This window comes from Protopterus annectens, chromosome 11.part0, assembly GCF_019279795.1.
Source record: "Protopterus annectens isolate FY-2018-M chromosome 11.part0, PAN1.0, whole genome shotgun sequence".
Lineage (NCBI taxonomy): Eukaryota > Metazoa > Chordata > Ceratodontiformes > Protopteridae > Protopterus > Protopterus annectens.
The window spans coordinates 1,211,518,559-1,211,545,863 of record NC_056745.1 but is presented as its reverse complement, the minus strand read 5'-3'; the positions used below and the strand labels follow the sequence as shown (position 1 = coordinate 1,211,545,863).

Sequence of the window (27,305 nt, the reverse complement as noted above, 5' to 3'; positions counted from 1 at the left end):
CAGGAAGGAAATAATACATTGGAAGTTATGACTGCAACAATATATTTGGCATTATAAAGACACTTTACTGGGCTGACCCCTTTCTACAGGTCTCAGTGGAAGTGGATTCCACCAGACTCATTACAGATATGAGCCAGCACTGTTAGTGTAACATAGAAGGGCATATCTGAGAAAGCTCTCCAGTGTGAAATATAGTAAGACTTAGATTGGGATACAACCAAATCTGCCCCCTCCCCCCCCCCCGACCATAGCCAGCTTATCTACCCCTTCTATCCAGAGGAATAAGGCAACTGGTGCAGTTTTTAGAAAACCAGTTTTATTTAGTGTTCACAGATGGGTAAGTGTTCTTGCAGTTAAATCTTAATGGTTTTACAGTGAGCTCTGCCCTGGTTATAAAGGCTCTGTGAGGGGAGAGTTCATAATAGCCAGGTACTTTAATTGGTGGAGGTAAAATACACATTATTTGAATATATCAAAATGGGAGTGTGTTTCAATTGGTGGAAGTAAAACATACCTCATTTAAATATGACCAATTCTCCACCAATGGGGTGGGGTATCCACACTAGCTAATCCTCCCCTATCCTCTTAAAGCAGTTGTGTTATATAGTAGTCTCAGTTAACGTATTCAAGATAAGTCCAAAAGTGGCTCAGCTTGTTCAAGTAAGATCATTTATTACCCTTGTTTAAAAAAGAGCATTGTGTTAATATTTTACATGAACAAACTGTCCTGCTTTCGCTTTATGGCTTCTTTAGATCCATCTGAGAAATCAATATAGCAGTATAAGAGCATAGGTATCCAACTTTTTTATCAGACTTTTTGTAGATTTCCAAACCAATTCATCCTGTTTTCAGTAAAACAAAGAGTGATTTAGCTATCTTAATATTAAAACACTTTTGACAGATGCAAGTATGGAGTCCAAATGGTCTGCAAGCACTTAGTTTGATGATCCAATAGAGTTCTATCTTCTTTATGCTGGTATTCGTGTTGCCTTCAAGAAGTCATATCCCTAGTTTATCCAGTACATGAAAACTGAATCTTTCATGTCCAGGGCTTTCCAGGTGGTGCTTTTCCAGTGGATTTTTCAGCACAAGTCTTATGTCTGGAAACGGTGGACCATTCTAACCTCTAGTTTATTACTAATTTTGTCCACATAGAAACTTCTGCAAAAGCCACACTGAGTTGTGTATAAAACAAATTGAGTGTTACAATCACACCTCTTGTGACTCCAGTATGTATTGCTGGAGTTGGCGCAATAAAAATTATCAGACTTACTCAGATATTCACAAAAGATGCAGAAGGGTGGTCCCCATTTGAAGATCAAACTATTTTACTCCGTGGTTTTGCCTTTGCTCTTGACCCAGTTTCTCACATTCTTTGCTCTTCTCAACACAAAAGAGGGCCCAGGTTCAAGTATTTTTTCCAGCTGTTCATTCTGGAAATGATGATCCAGTTGCCTGTAATTACTTTTGGATTTCTTTGTAGTCAGTGGTAAATGTTAAAGCCATGCTCCTTTTTCTCTTTTCGTCATTTTGTCAGCATATCTGTGTCAAAATTCCCAATGAGTCCTAACTGGGGGCTCATTTAGGCTTGGGTTATACTGTTGTTTCAAAGTAATAATTGGCTGCAGGATGTTGTGAATCATTTTTTACCCATAGCCCATGACACGAAAGTCCCTTTGTAAGTTTATTAGATTTGTGGAAAAATCTTTCAGTTCTTTCAAAACTCTCACAATCCTCATTCCCTGGGGTTTCAGAACATTCTTTTTTCTGATCTAAGGGTGCAGGCTGCTATTTTGTATTTTGTAGCAGCATGTTTACTCGAGTGGATTTCCTGAAGTGATTGTTAGTTAGCGGACCCTTCTCCAGATCTTTAGGTATAGCGAGGTCCAGGAAGTTAACTGCTGTTTTGCTGTAGTCACACAAGAATTTTTGGAAGTTAGTGAATTGATTAATGATGTCATGAAAATCTTTCTTGGAAGATTCTTCTTCCCATATGATAAAATGTCATCTTTAAAGCATAGATAACATATGATGGAATCCATGTACCTACTTTGGAACACTATCTCCTCCTCCTCCTTACCTACCTTGGAACACCATCTCCTCCTTCTATTTCCCAAGGGCTACATTAGCCAAGGTATGGGTCATGGCTGAAACCATTGATATGCCGGTAGTTTGTCTGTAGAGCTCTTCACAGAAAGTGAAATAGTTGTTACTGAAGAGGATGTCCAAAAGCTTACCCAGGATCTCAGTCTCTCCAGGGAAGGCTGCCCTGTGTTCCAGATAATGATTCAATGGTGGCTTGTATGGAGTACTGATATGGAAGCACCATATACAGTGCATCCGCATCTGTGGTTACCAAGATTGTACTGTCACTGAAGGACATGCATTTATTGATTTTGTTAAAATCAAAAGTGGGTTAGATTTGGTTGTATCCCAATCAAAATCTTGTTTTGTTTGTCCTGAAATCGAGTTACTGGATTACAGTAGGATATCACAAGCTGCCTTCAATAAATGGATCTTTGGCATTCCAATGTTGAATATAGGGGATTACAATCAGGTTTGTGATTATAATCAACATGGCAAGGACATCAAAAACTTCACCATGAAAGCTAAGAGAGAAAAACTCAAACTCCATTTCAAAAAGTCATAAAATGTAGTTCTGACTGGAGAAACCTGGACATAATTCTTTGTAGTACATGGACAATTAGCTGTTACAATCACAGAAAACAAAAGTATGCAGTACTGCAAAAACATTTAAAGTCTTGAAAGTTATAGCACACTTCACACTGCTATAACATATCACCAACTTTAAAAGCTGTTAAGACATTTCCCATCATCACATTTTTTGTGTGATAGCATAAATTGAAATACAGCTTTCAAAGCTGTAAAACCAATTCCAACATTGTTCCATGGTAACTGTCATGGGTACTACATTGGAAGACATGATCATAACAGCCTTAAGAGATACACAACATTTATGCACCTTTGAAAGCTAGAAGATTATGTCTCTTGCTGTAGCGCCATATTACTGGATTATCATTCTGCTGAGTTTGTACTATAATTATCAGATTCCATGTAGCTACACAGATGATAGTAGCTAGTAAAACAATGTTTAACATGGATTTACAGTGAGAGGTACAAAGGAATAAATTATTCAAGGTAAACTGCTCTGTGCATAAATCATAAAAATAAATAAAATGAAAAAATCTCATGGTACAACCTGGAGTAATGAAGTAAAGCATTCTTTTATTAACAATGAAATTCAATGTTCAGCTTTCCCCCTACCTCAGTGACAGTTTGGCTGAACTCATGGTACAGCCTGGAGTATGGAATTAAAAATTTTCTTTTATTAACAAAGGTAAGTAAATTCAATGTTCATCTTTCCCACTACCTCAGTGGCAGTTTGAGTTATCTGCCAAGGTAACCCAGTACAGGCCAGCTTTCAAAAGCTCAGACTCCATCTTTCTCTCTTCCTATGACAGCTGATTGGCTGAGCATATTCTGATGAGCAATCCTTCAGCTGTGACAGGAAGTGAGTGTTCAGTGTTTTTCTGACATCCAGAGAAGAAAGTCCTCTGACTCTTCACAGGATCCAGTGCTGATATTTCTGGCTTAGTGCTCAGATAAGCCCCATTTGGGAACTCTGTTCCTCTCATTTTATTATTAGATGTATTAGTATTGTTCTATTTTTATGTTTATTTAAAATATATAGTTGTTTTAATATTTTATTTCTGTCAGTGTTTAAAGTAATTCAAGTGGAAATATTTGCTTTGTTGTAGCAGTGTTTATTTAGTTTCTGTTTTGCAAATGCTTATTTTTACTGTTTCTGAGAAAACTTTCAGTATTTTTCTCTAAAGTGCGATGTGTATGTGCGCTGTTAGACACTAGGGGCTGTCAGTCAGAAACTTCACTGTTGTTACTCTGCTTTATTTTCATCTTTTGACAGGAAAATATTGCAGAACTTGGATTTTGTAAGAATTTATACATTATTTAGTATATGTAAGATTCTGTTCTGTATGTTTTTACCATCTGAATGAGATGTTACTGGAAATTAAATTATTTGAATGTACACTAGAGATTTTAATCTCTCTCTGACAAGAAAATAGTTTAAATTGGTATTTTATGACAGTTTAACATGTTTAAGGTTTGTGGAGCTATTTTAAACACTGGTTTGGCACAGTGGCTGCTTTGGTGTTTAAACTTTGTGCACTAGAAATTCTTTAACATCTGTCAGGTGTAAAAGAATTCTGAACATATTTCCAACTTTCATGATATCAGTACAGTCTGGCACAGTTTAGTTGTATGGGTACATAGTTATTACTAGAAACGTTAAGTGATTATTGTGATACATTATCCAGTACTGTCACTTTATTTTTCTGGCTGGTGTTCTCTCTCTCCTCCAACATAATGGATTTTAACTCTAGTAATCCCCCCCAATCTGGTTGCATCTAAAAAGAAAAAAAAAACAAAATAAAAATGTGCCTCACCTATGGTCAGTGATTTTGTTGGGACCACAGCGTGATCTACAGACCACTTACCTTTTGCCCTGCCTCCCTGTAGTGTAGCTTTACCAGCCACTATGGAGCAAAGGGTTAGACACATCCTCTGGGGCTGTTCCAGTACTTGGCACCAAACCCTTTAGGTGTAGGAATAGTCCAGGTAAGAGATCCCTTGGCAGACATAATAGCTGTCCCTGGATATTCTATCCAGTGGTGAAGCTCACAAGAAAAAGAAACAGAAGCTTCATCATATAGCTGATAATCAAATTATAGCTATTTATAGAGATTGGGATTCTGATGACAACAATGGTGATTTCCTAGCTGACACTGAGTTCAGTCATGCTAATACTTTGGAAGTTGAACCTGAGCTTAAGTCCGAACCAGTGTTCACTTTTCCACAGATGATTGCTAGACTTAGTGACATTTTTGCTTAGGAACAGTTGTGAACTATCCTAGAGTTAGGCAAGGTATATGGCCTTGTAGAGAACGAGATGCCCAATTCTGTAGCTATCATCCCTCTCTTAATGGCCTTGTAAGTTTATAAAGCTGCCTGGAGGACACCAGTATCTATTCCAGCAGCCCCAAAAAAGCTCAGAGAAAATATAGGGTATCGTTGGATATGTCAGTTCTTCTCATTTGACTGCCGACCCAGCTGCCTGCTCAGATAAAAAAGTCCTTGCCTTCTTCTAAACTAATGCCCCCTGATAAAGAGGGGAAATGCTTAGACTTTCAGGGCAAAATGATTTGTCTTTCAGGTAATCTAGCCTTTAGAATGTTAAACTGTTTCTAATTTGCCAATGTCAATCAGATGTTTTGAAACATGCTTTGAGAGGTGTACTGGAATGTGCAGATATAGTCTCAAGAAATGCTACTTCATCTGTCATATTAAGATAGCATGCTTGGTTATGTAATCAGAACTTTAGTGATGATTTAAAAGCCAACATTTTGAATGCACCTTTAAGTTCTGAATTGGTGCTTGAGTCCTCTGTTACATGGATTCTCAAACAGTGGGATGACAGAGGCAAATTAATGCATGAGGTTATATAGGATACTTCATGTACCCAAGTTCTCCCCAAACAAGGCATCTTCTTTCAAGGGGCAGAACAAACATAAATCCCAACTAAGCAAAAGTTAGGGTTAAAATGGAAATGGCAGGACAACAGTTCTTCAAAATCAATCAAGAGAGATTCTTTTCTAAAAATAAAGATCAACCCCCTGCAAAGAAATGACAATGCCAGGTTACAGAAAACCCCTACCTCCCATCTTCCCTTCCATCTCTTCCTCCTTTCTCCTGGCTCTCTCTCTTAAGTCATTAATATCTATGTGGTGTGGAATGTCACACCTCTAGCAGCCTGCACACAGCGTTGCATTTCAGAGCATTTTCTAAAACACCAACTTAAAAAGCATAAAATAAATATAAATATTTTGTGAACAATAAAAGCACACAGCAATGCTGTAAGTAAGAAATATTAATTACATTAACAGCCAGTGCTTTCTTAGTATTTCCATAAATAATATAGTATTTTATAATGCACAAAAACCTAGAATTATATTGTTTGCTGAATATTCACAAGGAAATCATCTTACTTTGGAAACTGTACAACCTAGACATGGATTGTTAGAACACTTTGGTTAACCAGAAATAAGCTTTCCCATTACAGCAAGAAATTCCTCTCTCTGAGTACTTGTTTATTGAAATATTTATAGAAATATAAAAAACAATGTTTAAGTGTATTATTATCAATATAAATAACAGTAAATCCATCAAGATGTAAACATTTCAAAGACAAGCTTTAGCAGCATCCACGGTTTAACCTCATGCAATGCAATATTTTCTAGGTCACGTATTTTTTTAAGTATTAAGTACATAAGGGAATATTGATTATTTTCATAATTACTAACAAACTACTAGGAATATCTCAGGTTTAGTATGATATAAATGTATGTCTCTCACCATGGCATTTCACATCTTGCCACTCAACAGCATGCAGTCTTCCCTTGTATGAAAATATGAACAAAGATATGAAAATACGAATAATAAGTGGCAAACAGTGATTATATTGCTCTGCTACAATACATCCTAGATTAACAATCTTGGTGTAATTTTATTAAGTACTCCTTGCCCTTTCTAGTGCTGCTATTATTATTGGTAAGTCACTTAGTTAACAAAAAAAAAAAAAAAAAAAAAAAGATCTAGATGCTGTAAGAAGCTATGTGTGTTAGTATTTACTATACAAGAAATGCTCTACTACAGGACTAAATGAGTTAAGCCTGCTGTCTAGCTGCAAATAGTCTCAGATAAATGGATTCTGACAATAATTCCTCCACAACCACCTGACCAGAAAGAGATGTTTCCTCCATTGTCGCATCACAAAGTAGAAGCAGGGGTCATAGTACCAGAGCCTGCAATATATACAAATGCAAGGGATTTTACTCCAGAATCTTTTTGATAGCAAAAAAGGAACACTCTTGGAGACCTACCCTATATTTGTTTAAACAACCTTTGTTAAAGTTCCAAAATTCAAAATGCTCACCTTACAGTTGGTCCTAGTATTGATTCCAGATCACTGTTTCATGGTAATACTAGTTCTCAAGGTCACTTATCATCATATTCTTATTTTTACTAATTACAGACATTTTTGAAATTTGCTGTGTCAGTCTGACATTGTTAGTTTTCTGCATTACCCTTTGGTCTATCTACTGGGGTCTAAATATTTAACAGTCGAATAACATTTCCATTGAACGGCTAAATATTGAACCCTAACCATTGAACGTTCTTTCAGAGAACATTCATTTTTTCACCAAGATAAGTAACTAGCTAGCCAACACTTCCCTGTCTCCAAGACCGTACTACAGTGGGAAAAAGGGCAGATGGGGAAATGATGGCCAACTACTTACTTTCTAGTTTGCTGAAATGAATGTTTGCTGAATGGACATTCGGTGGTTAGGGTTCAATGTTTAGCCGTTTGATGGAAATGTTATTCAGCAGTTAAATATAGACCCATCTACTGTACCTTGAGTACTTACAAAGCGTCTGGCCCCAGTGGTTGCATGTTGCAGAATCCTAGGCATCCACATTTTAACTTATTTATACAACTTGCTGATGTGTGCAGATTCGGTATCTTGGTGCCTGGAGTCCTTAGACAAGGTTGCATCCCTCCTTTCCTACCTGGTATTCAAAGTGAACCTTCAAAAGTCCTTCCTCATACCTTCTTAATGAATTGTTTTTCTGGAATGTTGGATAGACATAGTGAAAAGGATGGCCTTCCTGCCAAAAAAACAAATTTCTGACTTAACAGGACATTTTTTGGGATTTCTCTCTTCTAGATGTGCCCTCAGCAAAAGAGCTCCTCAAACTTTTTGGCCTCGTGGTATCAATGATGCTCATGATACCACTAGGCAGACTACACATGAGAAAAATTCAGTGCTACTGGAAGAATTTAAAATGAAAAAATATAGAGCCGACAACCCAGCTACAAAGTAAAAAGTTTAATATAAAAAAGTTAGTGCTTTCGCAGCAACCTGCTACTTCATCAGACTTACAATAAAACAATTAAAAACAACCATTTAAGTATAATAAAACTATCAGTCACTATTCAGCTATTACATCACATGACAGTAGCACCCAAGTGCAAGTATTTCAGTGAAGTAAATTCCTTTTCTTTAAAGCAGGTTTAATTGAAATGCGTCCATTAATACCTGGGGGGTTGTCAGCATTTAAGCTGATGATCAACTTCATCTCTGAGCATTCTGTTAAATTAACCAAATCACCAAATCTCAGGCTTTCACGCAGCACTTCTAATACTGCAAATCTGAACCTATGATCATTCCCATTTTCTGTTACATGTCTAGCAAGTGCATTAGTTTGTCTACCTTTCCTGATGTCACCTAGATGTTCCAAAACTCTCTCTTTTAAACTATGATTAGTTTTTCTTACATAGTAACTATCACAGGTAAGCCAGAGAGCACATGCATGTGACTTTATGTGTAATGGATCTACTGTTCATTTGAAATCTGTTAATAAGGTGATAGAATTGAAATGCTATGCTAGCTGCAATACTGTGAACTATAAGAGCTATTGTTTCCACCTATTATACATGATAGTTTTGTTTGATTTTACATATCCAACTTTTATCTTACATGCACATACTAATGTGTTGGATGATCTTTTATACAGTTGTTTTTTGCTCATATTCTTTTCATCCTATGTCACATTTTGAAGACTTTTTGTTTTAATGAAAACCCTCAAACAAAAACTAAAGACACTTTCAGAACACCCCCATCCCTTATAAACTTAAAACAAACACACAAAACTATGTACCTCTTCAAAAAATGAAGTTTAACCCTCTAGATAGGGACAATACCCCAAATCAACATCTGCATCCACAGGCATTACCTAACTTACAAATAAGGTTACCCATGCTAAAGTTCATATTACAACCTGTATTCCCACTTACACTGATTGTGGTCTGTTCTTTCTTTATCTCTATTCATGTCCCAGATGTGAAATAAACAGCATGTTTGCTTTCAGAAAACATTAACTTTTAGCCCTAAGCAAAAGTGAACTATCTATCTTTACATAATACTAAATCGTACACTGTTCTATTGACTCATTAAAGTATTAAAGCTGTTTGTGTGGGTGATATCCCTTATTCACTTCCTAAAATTTCAAACTTTATTTTTCACTAAACTGCTTGCCATTGTATGTTTAAGGTTTTCATTTCCCTCAGTAAAGGTTGCTCAGAACTCTCAACATCGATTACACGTTCCTGCAGACAGCTTGTCTCCATGTAAAAATCAGTCAGCAATTAAACAAAGCTAACAACTCTGCAGATGCATCAGTTTCACTCAGAACAGGATGTAAATCAGCATTCAGCTGCAGACATTTTGACTCCCACTGAGAACATTTCTAATGGAAAAAATAAGCTAGTATATTTGCAGATGCAAGAAACATAGCATTTTCATGGCTACCATCATTTTTCAGGACTACTTCCATACATAAAAACACTTATAACTTAAGCCAAGGACATTATGCTGGATATCAACCTTTGTAAAAAATAAGAGAAATTATTTTAATTCTACATATAATATAAGCAGTACATTTTTACATCCCACCCCCACCCCAGTAGACCAAGATCACAGTTTAACTTATAGGTTCATAGGTATATACTAGGCTAATGAACACCAGGGCCTTTATAAGCCTAGTTATGCAACCCAAACCAATTGTGTCTCTATGTTTCATGGGCATTAATTAGGAGGGGTATGCTAGGACGTTTCTAGAGGTTATGTAGGGGTATGTTAGTTTGGGCATTACTGTCTGCCATTGTCAATCAGAGACATGGGAGACAGACCTCAGGTGAATTTCTGTTCCAGAGCATGAGGATCCTCTGAGACACATATCTGTCTAGCCAGCATGCCTTATTTATACCACAAGCAGAATTTACATCATTGGATCTACTAGTTCTGATTCTGTTAATTTTGCGTATGTGCAAAAGATCCATCAGAGCTAGAACCTAGAATGCCTTGTATGCCAGGTATATATCTCCTTTCAGTAACCTGTAGGAGACTGGGTATGGAGATAGGACTTTAAGGCAATCCATATAAGACAATGTGTTTATACCCTTCATTTTCCTGGTAAGGAGCCTTTGTGGGTGTTCTAACTGTTGCATATGTTTGTTCAGGTATATGCCGAAGGGAGCATTATACTAAATGACGAGGTCTAATATGGGCCAAATAAAGTAGCGCTATGACTTTCCTGGACCTGGATGTCATGCCCTTAGTTATAAGTTAGGTGACCCAGAATGATTTTCTTACTACCTTGGCCAATTGTTGATCAAAGGCCAGATTACTGTCTAGATATATTCCCAAATCCATGACTACCAGGTAATATCTAAGGATGTCTCATCAATGTAGTAATTAGCCTGCATGGCAGTTTTCCCAAAAGAAATATAATGCATTTCTTGGCATTGAGATTTAATCTGTGACTTTGGCACAAGTCATTTGTCTGTGTTAGACCCTCTTGTAAGATGCTTGTGTTGTGGGGAGTCAATGTTAACTTCCAATTTGCAAGCTTGTTCAGCCAAAGGCATTAGCCTTTATCTCTGAGAAGTGCCATGCTAGTGACCAGTCTCTTAGTGGAAGTGGTCTCACCAATCCTTCCTTCCTGAGTTGTGTCTGTGAGCCAGCTAGTAAACCAGTAAGTTATGTACGGGTTTATGCACAGTGCAGTGTGTTTGCTAACTATACTCGAGTGGGCTATTGTATCGAATTCCTTAGCCAGATCCAGGTAGGTGGTATGCACTATTTTCCCCTCATCTATTGCCTTGGTAAACTTATAAAAGGACTAATTGAGGCATAGATGCTATGTGAGTGAAGTAAGCATTGGTCTGATGAAGTTTGAACACTCTGTCAAACGAAAAGTGCTTAAACATTAAACTTGGATATATTATTTGTGTCTTTCTGCCGTGTAGTTCCTGGTTTGCCTCAATTAATCCTTTTATTAGTTTGTTTGTTCTTCATGAATACAAGGCCTTGGTAAACTTCTTAAATAAGTCTACCAGGTTTTAGTAGGCCTGACTTTCCCTTGACAAAGCCAAACTGGGTTGGGTCCAATGTCTGAATGTAGCTTATGTCTTTGTTGATCCATTTTAATTCATTTAATAGCTTTGCAATAATACACTAGTCAGGCTATAAGGTCTGTGGTTTCCTGAGTCAGTTGATGGTCCACCCTTGTCAAGTGGGATAACCATTGCAGTCCTCCATTGTCATGGCACAAAGCCTGTTTTGAGGCAATAGTTGAAAAGTGACTCGTGGTCTTAATAGGTCATGTTTCAAGCTATTTAGGAGGTATCATGTGATATTGGGCCCAGTGAGGCTGTGCTTTTGGCCTTAGTGAGCACCATCAGGACTTGCTCCCTGTTAATAGTTGGAGGGGATAATGCCAATAGGTATTTCAAGGGGAAGACAGGGGGTGTGGGGGATGAGGTTTGAGCTGAATTAGTCATCCAGCAAACTTACTATGTCACTCTCCTCAGTGCAGGTGGCATCACTGACTACCATTTCGGCAAACTGATGTGTGCTGTCTTTGATGTTTCAGGCATAGCTGTAAAAAGTCTTGTGGTTGTCTGTAGCCTGTGAGGCTATCTTGACCTCATAATTGACCTTGTTGGACTTATTAGTACTGTTATTTTCCTGTTTAGTTTAATTAGAGAATTCCCATTATTATTATTATGGGAGTCTGCTCTTCTTGATTTTAACCATGACCTTTTTCCTTTTGTTATATACCCTATTAAGGTTAGGATTCCACCAATGTGGTTTGTTTTTAGAGTTTGTTTTGAGGTTACTTCTAGTAGGCACAACAGCCTCTAATAGGCTATTTACATGGTTGTACAGGATCTCTGTGAATAATTCCACACAGGTTCCTGTAGACTTGGTGTTGGGAGGGGCACTGCATTTTGACAAACTATTGCTTAATAGGATGTAGTTCACTTTGGAATAGTTCCTAATTGTTACAGGGTTTGCTGGAGTTACCAAGCTGATTTTTATTTTGAAGTAGACAGCTTTGTGGTCCAACCTCACCAGTGCGGACAAGACATGGGGGGTGTCATATTGGTGAGTACAGTTTCCAGTATGTTTGAACCTCTGGTGGGTGTCTGCACTATCTGGTCAAGGGTATTTGCATTAATAAAGGACAGGAATTATTGTGCCTGCAAGTATGAGACAGTGTATGTTTCTCAGTCTATAGAGGGGTAGTTACAGTTGTCCATGAGTAGGTATTTGGATGGTGATTGCCTTCAGTAGGTCTAGGTATGAGCTATAGGAATTGAGTGACATAGAGGGTGGCTTATAGATTGCTAAGATATGGTGTGGGACTTTGTTTATGGTGATTTGCACATGGATAAATTCCAGGGCATCATCCTGTTTAACTAGTCTAGAGTTATGTTTGTTGCTAATATAGATTGAGACTTCTCCAGGTTTTGTCACTGTCTGTGCAGCTGATGGTCTGAATGTGTGGAAGACAATGAAGGCTTTTTTGCTTTTGTCCAGCCTTTCTCTCTCTTGTTGTACTGTAAAGCCTATATTTCTTACAACTAAAAAGTACTTATTTACTTTAATATCTTTTACACATATAACAGTCACTGAAGACTTCACCCTTGCTTAAAATACCCCTGCCTACACAATATAATAAACTGCTTTACTTTTGTATAAATATAAGACAGTTTGCATCATGAAATGTTTTATACAAATACTAATAAGAACAAAAGTGGATTTAGTTACTGTTACTCTTCTTTCCTTTTAGTGTCCTTCTAAACATTAATGACAAAAAGTTGGGTATATGCTTTACATTCCACCTACAAGTATAACAAAGTCTACAAAAGTCCAGTCTTCTTCAGCCATTTTGTATTGCAAAACCATATTTCACAAATGTGTTTGATGCTTTATAGTTTTATTGTTGCTGGTCTTCTTCCTCTTCATCTCCATCTCACATAATCAGACTCTAATTCAAGTCCGAGGTACTACTGATTCTATTGGTCAATGCAAGTACTTTTTTTCTGTCCCTCAAACATTTTCATTTGGACCATTGGAAAAGGTTTTACTGGCAAAGTCTCTTTATGAGCTGTATTATCAGAATAATGAAAAGCAGAGTCCCATTCGGTTTGCTGGCTCAATTTATCATACATTTTTTTTTATTTCCCCCTTAGACTCTTCTGCATCCAAAAATGTCTTTGATCCTCCAGGAAAAAAAATCTGAAGATAGCTAGATACAGCAGCTTGAATCTCACACCTGCCTGTCAACATTCCCTGATTGCTAGGATAAATTTGCTTCTCTTCTGCCTGTTGTACAGTGAATAATCATTTTCCAAAAACACTCTGATTTCTCCAATTTTTAATACTTTTCACTACTGCCAGAATGATATTAAATTATCACTTAAGACACAGGCACACATACATTAATAGAAAAGAAAACAAACCATATTAACATTTTTTCCATTTACATGCATTTTAAACATCACATACGTTTACTTTCTTTATAACTATCATCAGTCTGACATTACATAAATTGCTGAATTCCTGCCTTCCCTGAAACTTTACTCCCCCCCTCCTCCTGAACATTATTATGCATGTATTGTTCCCTCAGTTTCCATTTATTTCTATGTAATTTGCTCCTTTCCTTTTTGAAACATCCCTTTTCCAGTTCTTTTATCTCTTTCACAATATTCAGTACTTCAAATAAAATTTGGTTTGCACTTTGATTTCCATTTTCTAGTAATTGCTTTTTTGGCAGCCAGCAGAATTAAACTTAACAAGGTCTTACCATGTCTAGGCAATTTGGGTCCTGTGTCAAACTTCAGAATAATATTTTTACTTAACTACAGCCATTTGTTTTCCCAATATTTGTGACAGAGTACTCTGTAGGAAATTTTTAAAGTAGTCTGTCAACTCATTACGCTCACAAAACATATGTTCCCAGTTGCCTCTTTCCTCCCCCATCACACCTCCAACATTTGCTATGTACCTGAGGGAAAAAAATCTTTGAAGTCTGCTTTGGGTATAAAAATAACCATGCAGACAATCCAAGTAAAAATCCTAATCCTTCTGGACATTGTTGCATTCTTGGGAGCCATACATATGTCCTCCAATTGTCCCCTTGTAAATTCTATTTCCAGTCTGTCTTCCCAGTCTTTTCTAACCTCCTCAGATTGATTTTCATATTTATTGTGTATTAATGTATATGTCCTACTAATTATCTTTTTTTTTAACAGCAGCTTCTTTTCTACGTAAAACTGAAAACTTAACCAAAGCAGGTCTTTTACTTAGGATTCCCCCTTCTTTTCTCTATGTCTATATTAATAGGTAGAAAAGGCAGTCTGTAACCTGCAGTCCACATATCTTCTTGGCCTCATCCCACTCTATTACCTTTCCTTCTCTAGTTATTTGTTCCCAAAACCTCGGTTCCTTTGCCAGTTTTTTCCAGTAAATCTCAGCTCACACTTGCCTATTTTCTGTACCCCTACTTGTAGTCACACCTACTGGGAAAATCTCCTTTTGCCATTCACATATTGCTTTATTTCTTAGAATACCTTCTGTGAAATTAATATTATGTATGGTTGTTATTATTTTCCTTAAGGATCTCCATCCAAATTCCACCCTCTCCTTTTTTCCTTCAACTTCCCCCCACTTTGTCATCATCCCTTTCCACTTTGAATTATAACCTTCTGCTTGCATTAGGTATATAAGCCTTAACAGTTTAACTGTAAAATATCCCTTCAAATCAAGTAATTATAAACCACCTTGTTCTATTGGAATCTTCTGAATTTTGTTAATTACGTAGCAGCTTGAGAAATATTTTACTTTTATGGTATATTTTTCTGCTGCAGTATCAGATAAATTGAATATTCATTATTTGAACTTATAGTCTGTTTTCATCTCTAGTGTCATTAGGAATCATATTTATTTATCAACATCTATTACAATACACATCAGTAGACAAAAGAAATGCTGAAACAACTTGTAGAGAACCTTTCTGATGTGTTTTTGCAGGGGGCTGTGCTGTTAATGATCTAAATCAGTAAATATTTCTCTAGCAATAAAATTTTAACTAATATCTCAAAGCATTTGCCCAGGATATAAGTAAGGATTATGAGTCATAAGTCTGTAGTTATCAAGGAAGGTGGGATCACCACCCATTGTCTCAGTAATCAGTTAGGAGTAGCAGTGTTTATTCTAAAAAAATAAAATAAAAAAGCTTTAGTTCGTTTCTCCAACAAAAACCTATTCCCAATACATCTGAAATGAAGACTGTATGTACAAAAGAATGTAGGTTGCATGACTATATCTTCCCATATTTTGATTTCCTCTAGGAAGGCCTCTAAACGTTCTCATGTAATGAGGTTGGTAACATTTTGAGCCAGACTTCTCAAGGTAAAAGAAAATCTAGAATATGGAGTAACATTCTTAATAACCAGTTTAAAGTCCTTAGTCCTGCTAACATTAATAACCTCCTTTCCAGAATTTAAAAAGTCGGAATCAATGGTCTTACTTAAATCATCGGTGCCTCCTGTGATTACCACCAATCCATACTTCTGATTGCCAGACATGATTCTTTTCAGTGCACCTCAGGTGACCTTCATTTTGATACCGAAAAATAAGTTAGTGATAATATTTCCCTCTTAATGTTAGGCAAAAATGTTTATGTGTCTGATCATAGAGTCTCCTAGCACTAAAATCTGATTATTATCTGGAGGGGGCCATACAGCTGCACATGACTTTTTCAGTGATTTTGTAATATGATAGCACAGAACATCATGCACACTGCTTGTGCCAACTAAAACCCTTCTACACTTTTTCTTAATCACATCATAATTAGCCAGGTACTTGTTATCATATGAGTCATGACTCAGCACTCTATTGCTGCCAAGTAACACGTGTAGTTCTTTTGCCTAAACCTACATTCCCATTCTCATCTCTTTGTCTATCATCTAAGTCTAAATCTACTTACAATAAGTTGCCTTTCTTGTTATTGCAACCATTTATATCACTGTTAACCCACTCATTTATTTTTATTTTATTTATTTATTTATTTGTTTATTGCATTTGTTGACCGGGAAAGTCCACTGGGCCTAGGATGAGCCCATTTTCAGTGCAGGCCTGGGGAGAAAAGTTCCACAATATTACAGAGTTACTAGAGTTTATTTCTAGAGAGATCAAGCTATATTTATCTCTCAGAAAACAACCTGTCTCAGCAATGCCTGAAATTAGCTGAATAGAACTGTCAGTCTGAACTTCCTTTCTTTTAACAATTTTTGCTATGGGAAAATGTGCTACCCTCTGGACACCTGTATGCCCTTATTAGAAGAAAAATTACTACCATCAGCCAAAGAAGTAATCTGTCAAGCCTATTCAGAATCCCTAGGAGAAGTCTTACTTCCACAGTCAAAATTATCAGTCTGAATTCCTATATTGCTGAATTTGTCACTAGATACAAACAGCATATGTTTGGGCAAAGACTCAAGACTGTTTCCCAGCCATTCATGGATACTGCATACAGCCTACATTTTTTACAAACTGCTAGAAAACCTCTCAAATTCAGATAGTCCAAACAATACTTATTCATTTCATCTAGAATTACCAAAAATAAAAAGGAGCAATAATAAATAGCTGTTAAAAGTTACATATGGGTCTTTCTCCTATCAGGGGGATCCTGACTCTTCTATTTCATGGTGAGGACTTCATCAGCCACCAGAAGAAATGTGTATAATAGAGTAAGCTCATACCTAGCCCAATATATTTATTTACAGGATACAGCAGAAATGAAGCTGGATGCTGGGCAGTGCTGCCTGTCCATAAACTCCCCAGTAATGTGTTCACCTCAGTGGAGTAATATTTTTACAATACATAGTTCCAGAAAATGTGCCATCAATAGCTACTTCTACCTGCTGTGACACCTGGGGCAATCCAAGGAATCCAGGTACACCTCCAGGTAAATTTTCTCTAAGCATCAGAGAACATGAAAAGGTGGAGTGCAGTCCACCATCCAAAATATTTATAGAAGTAAGTAACCCTCCTGTCTGTCTCTTCTCTGGTATCTCAATGACCTGTGAATTATACTGTACTTAAAGTAAATATCGTCCCTGTAAAACTGTTTATTCGTTCAATGTTGAATTGCTTAACTGTAGTGTTATATTTACATCATACTTGGATGTTATTATCTTAATGTCTGTACTTATTCTCATAACATTCAGCAATTTTGCTACTTCTATTACTTTTTAAACTGTGAAAAAATATTTTCATATGGGCTGTACCTGCAATTGTTCCATTCTTATCAGTGCACAATATCCGTAAACAAAATAAAATAAATTCTTGGAATCCCACCTTGGGGCCACTGTCATAAGAGCCCTAGATTCTATGAAATAAAAATTCCAAGGATAATTTCCCAACCCTCAGGATGATACCGTCAGATCCATAGCCATTGTCAGTAATATCAGTTCCTGCCTAGCCTCAACCTGTGCTTTCACCACCTCACGAATCTGCTTGTTTAGTAGACTTACATTGTTTTGCCACCCTTTCAGTAATCTAGGTACACTTAAAACAAATATGAAAGAATTCTATATAGGGTTATGTAGTGCATATCTTCTTTGCTGTCCTTTCATGGTGTGTGCTTACTTTTAAGGTAATCTGATACATTTAATCCAGGTTGCTTTCCTATTTCCACTTTTACAGTTGCCACTGTGATATGCAATACTCATTAGTGCAGCTTTAGATATGGACATTTCTCCATGGCTAACAAATAACTTACTTTGGGTTCAGTGTGTATTCATACAAGCATTGTTCTGGAGCATATCAAAGGCTTAAAGTATCATGGGTCTACTCTGGGTCATTCATCACATACTGTTGCCACTAAGGGAGTAAAAAAAAAACATTTGTGTTCCTGTCTTATACTAACTAGTTGTACAAAATGAATGTAATAAAAAATTGAGTAAAACAATGTGTATTCTACCCATAGGCTAATGATTTACACTGAATTTGATTCTTTGTTTTAATTGTGACATTGATGATTTAATTAATGGTGCAGATTCAATAAACCCTGTACAAGCTGCTAAAATCATGTGCACATCGTGGCACGTCGCACACACAATAGCACTCCGTTTTGTATTCAGTAAATGACTCTACATGGTGTATGGAGCCAAGCGAACATGGTAAACACCATGGTATGCTAATTACAGCATAAGCAGATGAACTGTATGATAGTCAAACAATCCAAGATGGAGAAGCTATTCAAAAGCTATAAAGTAACCATATAGACTCAGTGCTGGTTTTTCCTGTGAATTCCAAAACCTATTGGAATACAGCCATGGGAAGGAGTCTACATAGAAAGAATGTTAGGGGCTGCTGTTGCTTTAATTCATGTGCATGTGCAATAGGTTGACGTCAATACTGTTGCTGCTAATAGACCACAGCTAAGAAGATAAAGAGTTTTCAGACCCCATTTAACTTATCACAATCTGCACAAGATAGAAATTGTAGAGTGCTACAGGATGGATTGAGACACACTACAAGAACTCTGCACCCTCTGTCGTCCTCAACTCAGACCAAGGGCAAATAGAGGAGAACCAATATTGGTGGAGACAAATGTATGTGTAGCAGTTAAAATTTTAGATACAGGATCCTTTCAGAGACCAACAGGGGACATGCTGGAGGTGTCGCGGGCATCAAAATCCAGGATCAATCATCAATTCCAGAATGTTATGCTACAACATGCCAGTGACCACATATATTTTCCCCATACACCTGAGGACAGGGCCACAAATATGCAGGAGTTATACACAGTGTCACACTACCCTGCTGGGTTCAATAGACTGTGCACAAATAGAAATCAAAGCACCACCCAGAGAACAGGGAAAGGTCAAGATAAATAGAATGGGCTTCCACCCATTAACTGCCAAGTTGTGTGTAATGCTAAGGGAATCATCTTGAATGGGTGTGCTGGCAACACAGGCAGTTACCATGACTTACATATCTGGCACAACTCCCAACTGTATCATATGTTCACCAGAGATGATATCCTACAGAGTATTTTTACTAGGGAATGCAGGTTATGCATTGGAACCATGGCTGATGACACCCATCGGAAATGCACACACACACACACACACACACACACACACACACACACACACACACACACACACACACACACACTCTGAAGAACACCATAATGAGGCACATGCTCAAACCAGAAATATCATAGAGCATGTGTTTGGGCTGTTGAAGTCATGGTTTTGGTGCCTAGATACATCTGGGGGAGTCCTGCAGTGCAATCCTTGTACATGTACTGAAATATTCGCAGTCTGTGCCATGCTTCATAACATCATCCTGAAAAAAAACAGCTTCAGCAGGATCAACAAGGAGAAGGTGCACACATCCCACCACCACTGGCAAGGTCACCACAGCCACATGCAGGTGAGGAGTCAGAGGGGGAACCAGCAGCTGCTGTGAATATAGGCAGATGTAAGCATGCTCAATATGTCCTCGCATTGGCTAAGAGGCAACACATAGCTCACTCACTCACCACCTAAGGGGCTAAAACCTTCATCCTGTGCACATACATATACTAACCTTGATGGTAGGCAATGTTCACAGTTTTTACCTACCTATGTAATGGCTGTGTACTCCTAGAATCAGACAGTCAGCCCTGAACTAAAACTGTAGCAACTGCTGGATTTCCAAGGTAAATGCTGAACCTAGAATAGAAGAAAAAATGTGTAATAATACAAATGAATGGCATAGCCTGGAATACTGTTACTTGGTAATGTAAGTAAGTAAAAGGTTATTGATTTTTACATCAATGACTTCAAGATGTGACAGCAGTGACTTATGTGAGTACCTGTGTCCTATGTCAAGTAACAGGCCTCAGGGATCAAAGATTCACACATTCATACCTCTCAAAAGTAGTGATGGTCACCAAATGTCCTCAGTTTGGCCTTATACTTTTGTACTGGGAAATCATTAAAGAGAGAAGTTTGAAATTAATGATACACATTTCAGTTTCAGACTTCATATCCCTCAGAAAAATCTTAAAAATACTGATGCAAAATCTGTGTCTAACTTTCTAAGACCAAAATATTTAAAATGTCTCCCTACTGTTCAGCCTTTGTCAAACTTTTTTATAGCTTGATCTGCCTTTTTTGCTATAAGACTGTGGAGGCATGTACACATTACAAAAACCTGTACAAAAGCAGTACAATTAGCAAAACAGCATCACAAACACATTTATTCTAAGCACTAAGCCAGCTATTCACCCTGAGCATCAAGCACAAAAGTTATGTATCCCTCAATCCAAAAGATAGAAAACAATCATATGGCACAGTTATCATCATTTGCACAAGGTGTTTTGTGTGTGTGTGTGTGTGTGTGTGTGTGTGTGTGTGTGTGTGTGTGTGTGTGTGTGTGTGTGTGTGTGTGGAGGTCAGGAAGCCTTGGCTCTCACAAAAGGTAAGTGAGTGCATGTGAGTAAGAAAGAGAAACAGGCAGACATTTGGATAAAAGCTCAAATGGACACTGAGACCAAATGAACTTTAAGCCTCACGACTGAACCATGCAGCTGTTTTGTGTGTGTGTGTGTGTGTGTGTGTGTGTGTGTGTGTGTGTGTGTGTGTGTGTGTGTGTGTGTGTGTGTGCGTGTGTGTGTGTGTGCGCATGTGTGTGGAGGGCAGGAAGCCTTGGCTCTCACAAAAGGTAAGTGAGTGCATGTGAGTAAGAAAGAGAAACAGGCAGACATTTGGATAAAAGCTCAAATGGACACTGAGACCAAATGAACTTTAAGCCTCACAACTGAACCATGTAACTGTTTTGTGTGTGTGTGTGTGTGTGTGTGTGTGTGTGTGTGTGTGTGTGTGTGTGTGTGTGTGTGTGTGTGTGTGTGTGTGTGTGTGTGTGTGTGTGTGTGTGTGTGGAGGGCAGGAAGCCTTGGCTCTCACAAAAGGTAAGTGAGTGCATGTGAGTAAGAAAGAGAAACATACAGACATTTGGATAAAAGCTCAAATGGACACTGAGACCAAATGAACTTTAAGTCTCATGACTGAACCATGCAACTGTTTTGTGTGTGTGTGCATGTGTGTATGTGTGTGTGTGTGTGTGTGTGTGTGTGTGTGTGTGTGTGTGTGTGTGTGTGTGTGTGTGTGTGTGTGTGTGTGGGCACTCCAGGTGAAATTGGTGTGTGATTGTCTGCAAGAACACAGCCAAGCTCTGTGCTAGCTCTACATCTTGGTATGTCTTGACAGGTGTGAGCTGTGCATGGCAGTTCATCGATGTCCTGTATGACCACAAGAAGTGGCTCTACCAGGAGCTGAACTGGCACTTCCACAACCACAATCAGATGCACTGCTGCTACATGAACATGACTGATGTCTGCTGGATCAGCTCTCCTCACGAGTACACTCAGGGCCATGGCCTCATCGCCTGCCTCGTCTGGGTGTCAACACCTCAACCACTGACAGAGCAGCGGAAGTAGTGCCACTATGGAAGCATGATCTAGCATAGCCACATTGGCTAACATCATATGATGTGGGTGATCTACACCCATGTGGATGCCATCCCCATCCCAGCAGATGTTCCGTCACAGACACTGCCATTTCTAAGGTGTCATTCATCTGATCCATTGAATTGGCAACACGTTGGAGGCAGTCATACATGTCAGCCTGTGCCACATCTACAACCCTAAGCATTTCTTCAGAGGCCCTATTAGAATGTGCCTGTACCTCCATGACAGCCCTAAACATATGTCGAGTGGCATGGAAAGACACACCTGGATCAGGTGGAAGCTGGACAACAGGGCTCCTCTGAGCACCCTTAACAACCACCCTGCGTGGCACCTTGCCCACATTTTGGCTAAGGCCAGAGTCAACAGGCATTGAAGCCGCAGTAACCACACTACCCTGATCGAGTGTATCACCCTCCATCTGTCCAGCATCTGAGGGCTCATTAGGATGGTTGACATAGGCCTACTGGCTGTGTTCAATGGAACTACAGGTGATGGCTGAATGTCAGCCTCAATTTCAGATTCAACCGCTGCACTCCCCAACTGTGCCTCTGTTAGGCCACCATCATCAGAGTCTGCCAGTACTCTGACATCAGGTGGTAAGAGTCCTACACTAGCACTGTCAGTATCTGTGATAATAAGCAACAAATACAGGAAAGAAATTAATAGCTGCACTACTATTTCAATATATGCTAACAAACTAACAGTGATGTCACTATTACAGAATACACTGACACCCACATCACTCATACATATTAAAATAAGTAATTCTGTGAACTGCTCATCAGTACTGAAATAAAAATATTTGGCTTACTATGTGCAGATGACTTCCCAATTCCTAGGAAGGATGGTCCTGGCAGAAGATAAGCAAAAAGTAAAGACACCATCATGACAATTAACAGTAACACAGGGGGTTAAAAAGTTTTGGCCCTTCATATGTCCATAAACAATGCATGTAACAAAAACTTGGGATGACACATCCACCACAAGCCCATGTGTAATGAATCAGAATGCGTTAACTGTATCAATCTGTATAACTTCTCCTCCACCAAAAAAAAGTCTTGCTGTCAATATTTTACTATACAAGAACAATTTCACAATTGACAATAGTTAAGCCTACCTGGAAGCTCCTCCTAGGACATAGCTGTCCTCCCTTAAACAGCAGCACCAACATCAATCACATGCTGTTGTGAACTTTCCACTGACCTCTCTAAATCCCTGACAGTAGGCAGAAACTCTTCATTTGGTGTCAGTGGTAACTCTATAGCAGCCCACCCCCCAGTAGCCATCTGTTCATGGGCCACACCAGCTGCTCTCCTTAAGGATAATGAAATCATGTCAGTGGCCCTATGACACACCTGATCATATGTTATGTTGCAGGCCCCAACAGTGTTGACATCTTCCACTATCCGCTGCCAAATTTGCATTCTTCCAGACATATCCCCATGGCCTCTCTCAACCAGAAAGCCACCATGTTGCCTAAAGGTTTGTAGAATGATATCATTTGGATCACTGAAGAGTGGGTCTGCAGGGATTGGGAATCTTGGATGCCATAGTCCTAGGTGACGTAAAACAGAAAAGAAGGATAATACACATAAAGAAAAGTCCTGCTTAGATATAACACATATGGAATTAGTTTTTTTAACATTGCCAACCTGAAAAACAAATTCAAATATATCCAAATATAAAAAAAGGATTTATGTGATTTTAACACATCACAGTCAGACACAAAGCAAGGTTGGATCCAAAAGTAGAGGACTAACAATAGCAAAGTAAACCTCTGTACAAACAATTGTCTATGTGCTAACACAGACATGGAACTTGGCTCTCCCACCCCCAAAACAAGTAAATGACATTTTGCCATGAAGGAAAAGAATTAGAACTTTCAAAGAATTGCTATAACTGCTAGCAAAGAAACGGTCCCAAAAACAGTGTGTACACATTTACCATAAACATTCATTTTGATGCAGTTCATAGTCACCTGTACCTGTGGCCAGGACTCCCCTACAGGTGTTTACGGTCCATCCTAGAAGGCTAACACCCCTGTGTCATTGACAATATAGGACATTCACATTTCACTGAAATAATAAAAGAGTGTAAGGAGAAACAGTTGTAACATTAACACTTGTGATGAAAGTTAATAAAGCTGTGCACCTGTGAATGTAACATGCCCTGAGCAAAATGCCTATACTCATCAATAAAGTTCTAAGAAGTGTATATAGATAAAAGTAGTATTTGCTAATGCATATATAAAATATTTTTCAAACTGACATCTAAGGATATTCAGCATCTGACTGAAAAATGCAATCATATCTTATCAAGATCAGTAGTCTTTTGTGCAGATAAATCCAAAGTAATAGCAATCTTCAGTTGTGTTAGCCACATAAACAAGTATCCTCACCTTCGGGTTCCCTAGATGCATGGTTACTTTATAGTGTGGATTCAGGACTGTGAGCATGGTGAAGATGCAAATGAGGTGTGAACTGATTAGAATTGTTGAATCCCAAATTTTGGGCTCCATGTAGCACATGTAAACATAGTGCAGGCACTCCTTCAGTGTTTGTTGCTAATGGATTGCAACTGTGAATGATTACTGGTAGGGAGAAGGAAAACACAAGAGCAATTCAGACTCCCTTACCTTCAGTGGGTGTGTCAGCTAGGTTAGACTTACAAAGCATAGATGTAATTGCATCAATGTTTTAAAAAACATAAGCAGTACTCATTTCACAGTTTCTGTTCAGTAACATCTAACATCCCCTGCATTGGTTGAAAACTGTACATTATTGCCATTTACTATACTTTGACATTTTAAGACAATAATACAAAATGCCTTACAGATTGCATGTCTCAGATTACTGCTAGATAACAGAAGATTGAGCACCATACAGAGATAAGACAGAGCTGCATTCTCCAAATAATAGTCAGAAATGGTTGTGTGATCACTCATTGCTCTACGTCTGAAATTAATACATGTACAAACAAATCAGAAGTGTACAAGTACCATATGTCATGTTGATATTGTGGATGATTTGGGACTAGCATTACGCATGATGATTTTCATTCTGTGCAGCAAAGCTGTTTCTGTCTCAAAGAGGGATAAGACACCCTTACACTGTGTTATGACGGTTCATTGGTCTGAGAGTTCAAATCCAGAATTGTGTAAAAATCTTTCATGTGTACTAACATACATTTTGTAGTGTTGTTTATTTTATAGATTTCTTTTTTTTATTGCTAGTATTTGCATGGTGCGTGGGTGAGGACAAACAGGGGAAATGGATAAACACAATAAAGGTGATGTAATGTACTTCTTTAATAATCAGTACACTTGTGGATCACCTGTGTGTGTAGCACATCTGCTAAACATGTTGATCCACACAGCATAAACTATGAGTACATTAGGGTTCAAGTCCCACCTTTATCTTTTAAGGAGGACATATAATAAACACTGATCACAAGGCTAAAACAAGTTTAGCCTTCCTTATCTCATTTGCCCGAAACTTGTCATCATGCAATCCTGGACTAATAGCTCACACAGGAAGCAGATAGAACACCTGCAGACAGGATGCAGACATTCTAAATTTCAAAAAGGATACATTGTTGCATTTTTTTGCTTTCCATCATGGATAGCCACTTAGCGACACTGTGTGACATTTAGCAAGCTTCCCCAACACCTGCAGGCCTAGAACATCTGCAGACAGGAAGCAAACAGTCAACAATTTCAAAATGGATACATTCTATCAATTTTGTTGGGTACTGCACAAACACGTTACGTGGTGTTGCACGGAGGTTAACACACAGAAGTTAATAATGAATAGGGAAATATTCAAATGTTATCTAACTATTCCTGTGGCAGCAGGTGTAAGTGTAGGGCTGTAACACAATGGTCCTGGGTTTTAATACAGGAAAGTCAACATATTTTTACTGTTGTTACAGTTCAGTTTATAGTAATAAGCAGGTGCAGTGGTTAGTGTTGTCACCTCACAGCAAGAGGTTCTCCAGTTCAATTCTTGGCTGGGGTGCCTTATGTGCAGAGTCTGCATGTTCTCCCTGCTTTTGCGTGGGTTTCCTTCAGGTGCTTTGGTTTCCTCCCACATTCCAAAGACACGCATCTGGAGTGTTTCTCCCTGGGTGTCCACTGAAAATGGACTCTATCCCAGTCAGACTTTCCTGGTAAACAAATGTTAAATAAATAATAAATAAAATATCCAAGTGTCATTTCTATATTCCTGTGGCAACAGGTGTAAGTGCAGGGCTGCCATACACATGGTCCTGCGATCTAATACGGGAAATTCCAGACATTTTTACTGTTGTTTCATTTCACTTTATATTAAATATCACTTATAGTAATTCAAACATAATTATAAATAAAAAAAACTATCCATAGCAGTGGAGCTCATATGAATTATAAGTATGAGGGATAAGACACCCTTACTGTATTATGAAGGTTCAGATGTATGACTGAGGGTATACTGACTGATATGTTTCTGTAATTATAATTGTGTTCTCTGGCTCTGGATGGTCTTCAGACTTCAATAATAGTCATACGCACAAGATGTATAAACCAGGATCTTGTCAGGCCACACACATACATGGTTAACCCCTCAGTCTGTCATGTGTATTTATAATGTAATTAGTATGCCTGAAAAGCACTTCTTTTGTAGCAAGGATGAAAAATCACCACTGTGGAAGAAAATGTTTTGTCCATTATGCATAGGTTTGAATTCCACATTACAAAAATAAATTTTTTCAGTGTGTAAAGCCCCCCCCCAAAAAAATTTATCAGGTCATGTCTGCAAAGTTAAATCACCTAACAGTTTCAACAGCAAATAACCCTCAAACTAATGACAAATATCATATTAACCTTCCCATTTAAAAAACTGATTTCCTGTCTGACACTGTGCTGTTTGCTTAACATTGTGCAAACATGATTGGCAACATAGTTTGAGTTTGCAGACTACCATTAAATGTGATAACACGCATTGCTGGGAAATCATTATTATCTATTGCTGTGTTTTCTAGTTCAACATGTCTGGTGTTAGAAGGGAAGATGCCTAATTTAGAACACAGAGGTGGGGAGTTCAGGAGTCCAGAATCCTTATTGGACTCCTTGTAAAGAGTCACAACCAAAGGACTATACTCGCTCCAGTACAAGTGTGAGGCTTGAAATATTCTGGGCAAAGCTGTATCCGTTGCAACTGGCATTCCACGCACTGGAGAACAGTGTAGGCACCACTTTAATGACCTAGAAAGGCCCAAGAGTGATACACTTAACCAGTGGCTGGATGAGTTCAGAGCTACCAACATCACACAGTTGTGTAAGTATGCTAATAAAATAATTTATAATAGAAAAACTAAATATAGGCAAGACTGGTATACATAATGCTCTTCTGTTCTCTTCTTCTCTTTTCACAGCTACTGCAGAAATGTTTGGGGATACGGAGGCCCATGCTGAGTGTCTCAAGAGACTGAGGGAAGCAAGGGATTATGTATGCAGCACAGAAGTATTATTGTAGCTTTTAAATTAAAAAAAAACTTTTTTGTATACAGTTGTAGCAAAGTAAGCATGCATATCCTAGCAGTAAAATGGAGTTTGCATGCTTCAGTCTGTAGCATAAACCAATTTTAGGAGTCAAGTGCTGTTAACTTTAATCTGTATAATTGGCCCAAGCATATATGCTATGTTGGCACAATGCAAGGATTACTTTGAGCAATATGTAATTACAGTTTATAGTTGTTAAAAAGTATAATAGCTGCATTATTGTGATAAT

General features: G+C 38.1%; 1 protein-coding gene across 3 annotated transcripts in view; it reads left to right on the top strand.

Moving 5' to 3' along the window:
• LOC122815790 (transmembrane protein 116-like) overlaps window positions 1–27,305 on the top strand; it is a 520,221-nt gene that overhangs the window by 444,937 nt on the left and 47,979 nt on the right. The window lies entirely within an intron of this gene.